This window comes from Oratosquilla oratoria, chromosome 16, assembly GCF_046742065.1.
Source record: "Oratosquilla oratoria isolate Oo_2021 chromosome 16, ASM4674206v1, whole genome shotgun sequence".
NCBI lineage: Eukaryota > Metazoa > Arthropoda > Malacostraca > Stomatopoda > Squillidae > Oratosquilla > Oratosquilla oratoria.
This window is the reverse complement of record NC_134792.1, coordinates 53,604,607-53,610,231: the sequence shown is the minus strand read 5'-3', so window position 1 is coordinate 53,610,231 and position 5,625 is coordinate 53,604,607.

The following is a 5,625-nucleotide window of genomic DNA, read 5'->3' as shown; positions in this document are numbered from 1 at the left end:
ACCGTAAGCTCTTAGAGTTCCCTGGGGCTTGGCGAGGCTTCAAACACTTTCCTTATCCTTCCTGGGCACCTATATATGCAGTTCCCCACCAACGCGCAGTGCCAAGTGCTAAATAGATTTGCTACACGTAGTTGTACACGATTGGTTTAGCGACAAGAATATCACTTTCTGTGACGGTCGTCCTCTGTCCCCTGCAAATGGCCGCCCTACAAGAAACACACTGTCCCGTGCTAACCTAGAAGACGTCACAATTTCACCCACCAACTCAATTGGGCTAATCAACGGGCGGCGGCGGCGGCGGCCAGGGACACTGTTTTGGTGTCGAAAAGCAGGCTGAGGGTCGTACTGGGGTTGATATGCATCTGATGGCGAACGTTTTAGCAGATACTGTGATTATATTTACCAGATGGCACTTAGGATAAAAAAAAAATTTTTTCATTGTCTGCATAACTCAGCGATGAAAAAAAGAGAAATGGGCAAAAGTTAAGATTACGTATGGTCGCCATGCCCGTATAAAGATAAGATTATGAATACAAAATAGACAAATAAAAAAGTAAACGAATAAACAAATGAAAAATTAATAAGTGTATATATATATCCACAACAAAGATATGTCGTAGCACATTTGTAAAATAATACTGATGACCCACTTTCGGAGAAGAATAAGCGAAGATATAGAGATCTGTATATTTCGATCACTTACTGTGATCCTCTTCAAGTAGAGAACAATGTGTATTTATAATGAAACAGTGAGGTAGCAAGAAGGGACGAGGGCTCAGGTCACATGCCCGGCACGCATGCTCGGATCTTGGTGGCTCAGGTCACATGTCCACCGCTAATGTAGATGGTAACATTTTATTTATAGCAAAAGAAGAAATACAATCTGGTGACCATTGACCATGGGACATGTTGTAATTTGGAAAATTGTTTATTAAGGAGGATTCTACTATTTTTCTTCTGAAACTACATTTGGATTTGTAAATTATTTCAGCATCGTCCCAATTTATCCGGTGGTTTTTATTGGCGACGTGCTGAAATACCGCGGAATTTTCCTGTCCGTATTTAACAGAGTTCTTGTGCTCCTTAACCCTGGTAGTGAGATCTCGACCCGTCTGTCCCCAATATACCATTGCAATCTAAACAAGGTAATTTGTAAACTCCAGGAGTTGTATTACTCTTGGATCTATGATGTATATTGACAACTTTACTGAACAAATTGTTGGGATAATTGAAGATAAAATTTACCTTTTCCTTTGGTAACAAATGAGACAATTCATTAATTGATTTGTTAAAAGGCAGATTCCCATTCCGCCTTGAATCATAATTGGGATAATAGATGCATAAAATTGCCTTTTAACAAATCAATTAATGAATTGTCTCATTTGTTACCATTACGTACAGTCACGGTTGATATGTCGACAAAATTGACGATGCTGGAGCGTAACTTAGTTATAATTTGATTTATAATCTAACTGTACCCCCCCCCAAGAATGTTCGAAAGTATATCACACTTAATACTGTATAGAACACATAGACAAATGATTGAAATAACTGAAGCTGAGGCATCGGATGTCAATACTCTTGAACCTGCAAGTGGGACGTATTGTACATTCTTGAGACAACTTCAACGGATCCTTCAGGCTTCACATGAACCAATATTGCACATTTCATTCCTCACATCCCTGCACTGTGTTGCCATCATATTTTTTAATTGTTCAAAACAAAGAAAAAATCCCATTCCCAAACACTATTTCTCGTCTTTCTTTTTATTTGTTGCCTTCGACAAATACTGCCTGTTCTCAGTGCAAATTAAGTTTCCATTCGTTCAAATTGCGGCCATATGTGAACAAATAAAAAAAATAACCATAGATTTATTATATTTATTTTGTATATATATATACACATATATATATACATAAACTTGGCAAGGCTAGGGTCCCGAGTGTACGTTTTTTTTTTTCTCGAAATGTTTCGAACCGAGTTTTGCTTTCAATCCAGGCTTCCATGACTTGCGCCGTCTGCACCAAATGATCCGGTTCTTTTTGCAATTAGAATATTTCGGAAAAGAATGAAAATTAAATCCATCCACAGCAGAAGGTTTAGTTGAATCACTGTTGCAATTTGCGGTGACACGATAAACCATTTTCGAACTAAATACTTGATAAAGCCTTGCTAACACACGAAATATAACAGATCAATGATCAAGTTGACAACGCAGAACGGCATTTTATAGTGCACGCATATGGCATGCATCAGAATGTAAACATCAGTATTGACCTCACAGCCGAAGATCGGCGAAGGAAAAGTTCGTCTGTTACCGATATTTTGATAGGCCTTTTTGTTATACTGCGTAATAATTAGGTTTTATATTTGCATTACTTTATCAAAAAGTGACTAAGCCATACATCTAGCAAATATTCACCACCTCTTTGAAAACCTCAGTCGACCTTTAACTGATTTATTATTTTTTCTTCAGGAAGAACTTGAAAAGCATGTGGTTCCATTATCATTACATGCATTGACTGAATTGATTAGATTGTGTGTTAAAGATAGTAAATTCCAATTTAATAGTAATTTTTATTCCCAAAAGTTCGGTGTCAATATGGGAAACCCTCTCTCCCCAGTATTAAGTAATTTATATATGGAATTTTTTTAGACTAATATTTTGAGCAAAATCGTTCCCTTCAACATCCCTTGGCTTAGATACATAGATGATATCTTATGTTTGTGGCCTACAGATAAAAATGTACATGAGTTTTTAACTAAATTGAACACATTTGTCGATTCCATTAAATTCATATTAGAAATAGAGAAAGATGGTTCTTTACCGCTTTTGGATTGCACTATCCTCCACCACAACAGCAGACTCAAATTTAAAGTATATCGCAAGCCAATCAATGTATGTTCTTATATTCATTAGTATTCTTGCCATCCTAATAGCGTTAAACGATCAGTCTTTTCAACTATGTTTCTTAGAGCCTCATGTACCTGCAGCGAAGAATACATTAACGAAGAAATCATAAATGTTTTAACATTGTGTATAACTTAAAATACCCTAAACAATTCCTGGATATTGCCCATGCTTTTGCAAGGAAAACATTTCATAACCCTCAGCCAAAACTTTCAGTGAACATAATCTATTAATTTTATCATCTCAAGAAAATTAGTTAAATATTCCAGATTTATTAAAAAGTTTTAGCGTAAATTTAGTTTTCAAGAATACCAGTGCAGTCAAACATTTGCTGATTAATAATAGTATCAAATGTCAAAAGGGATGCATTTGCAAAATAATTAAACAGCACAAGAAAATGTAAGAGATGGAAATAATTCTAGTGGCATATTTAAACATATTGATATATATATATATATAATCAGGCTCAACGCCCAATCCATTTCTGTTAGTGATGATAGGGTGGTAAGAAACTTAATAGAATGTAGTTTGATCCACACAACACGGGAGCATAATATAAATCTACATCGTGGTTTAAATTGGATAATTTTATATGTAAACAAATATGTAAATCGTTAAGAAAGTAATACCTGAATCTCAATTGGCCTCATGTGACTTCGAGATGCGCCCCACCCCACCAGTCGCCATGGGGTCTAATCAAATGTTTAGTTCGTCCCCTACGTCACTCCAGGGGGCCACAAAGCGGGACCGACGTCTCACCTTATTTCCTTCCCGCATTCCTCTATGTGTGCATATATATGTATATATATATATATATATATATATATATATATATATATATATATATATATATATATATATATTCTTGTAATCCTTCCTTTCCATGTACTGTGCACTGAAGATGCAATATATGAAAGCTCTCTGCTTCGTTTAGTTTCTCTTTCCCAGTGGTTAATCTTGCATGTATATATACTGTATATATATATATATATATATATATATATATATATATATATATATATATATATATATATATATATATATATGTGTGTGTGTGTGTGTGTGTGTGTGTGGGTGTGTGTGTGTGTGTGTGTGTGTGTGTGTGTGTGTGTGTGTGTGTGTGTGTGTGTGTGTGTGTGTGTGTGTGTGTGTGTGTGTGTATTAGGGTGGCCAGACGTCCTCCTTTTGAGCACTTTGTCCTCCATCCGGCGCAACCTCACGCCGGACGTGCATTTGTCCTCCTTTCTTGGGGTGTGACAAAAATAAATGAATAAACAAATAAATAAATAAAAAATAAATAAAGAATGTATAAATGAATAAATAAATAACGTTAGGTATACAATAATGCCGTACAATTAAATTATGTGGGAGTACCTAGGCCAAGGTCAACGTCGGAACTCGGCAGCCGAAGTAGACAGACCACGGTTCAATCTTGTTTGGCAATTAATTTATGAGGTTAAGGAGTCTGAAAATGCCGAAAAGAAAGACTCTGTTTAACTCTGACTGGGCCAAAGAGTTTTGATTCATTGCTAAAAGCAGAAAGGATGAGTTTCATGTTTTTTGTACACTGTGTCGTTGTGATGTGGAGATAGGAGTTAAGGGGAAGAGTGCAGTTGAACGACATGTAGCCACAGACAAACATAGACTTAACACTCGCAGTGCTGGCACCTCGTCACTGCTATAATTTGTTTCCTCAGCTCGATCATCTCAGGATGACAAAATCACAGCTGCAGAACTTTGTAAAGTGTATTATACTGTGTAACATCAGTCATAAAGACCTGAGGTGGCCACGGCGCAGTGTGGTTGGCAATTAATTTATGAAGTTAAGGAGTCTGAAAATGCCGAAAAGAAAGACTGTTTAACTCTGGACCAAAGAGTTTGGCAATCAAGGTGAGGATACAACTAGGTTTTGTGTTGTAACTTAGTAAGAAATACAGGTATATGTTTTTTGTCGATGTCATTAGAAGTTAGAAATATTATTCACTTTCAGTTTTTTATCATATATATATATATATATATATATATATATATATATATATATATATATATATTACTGTATACTATAATCATAGATATGCAGTGTCCTTTTTGGAAATGGCCACCCTAATATATATATATATATATATATATATATATATATATATATATATATATATATATATATATATATATATATATACATGATATTGATGACCCACTTTCGGAGAAGAATAAGCGAAGATATATAAGATATGTATATTTCGATCACTTACTGTGATCCTCTTCAGCAGATATGAGTTACAAAGTAGAGAACAATGTGTATTTATAATGAAACAGTGAGGTAGCAAGAAGGGACGGAGGCTCAGGTCACATGCCCGGCACGCATGCTCGGATCTTGGTGGCTCAGGTCACATGTCCGGCGTTGCATGGACCTTGGTGATTTTTGTCCACCGCTAATGTAGATGGTAACATTTTATTTATAGCAAAAGAAGAAATACAATCTGATGACCATTGACCATGGGACATGTTGTAATTTGGAAAATTGTTTATTAAGGAGGATTCTACTATTTTTCTTCTGAAACTACATTTGGATTTGTAAATTATTTCAGCATCGTCCCAATTTATCCGGTGGTTTTTATTGGCGACGTGCTGAAATACCGCGAAATTTTCCTGTCCGTATTTAACAGAGTTCTTGTGCTCCTTAACCCTGGTAGTACATTACAATATATATGTAT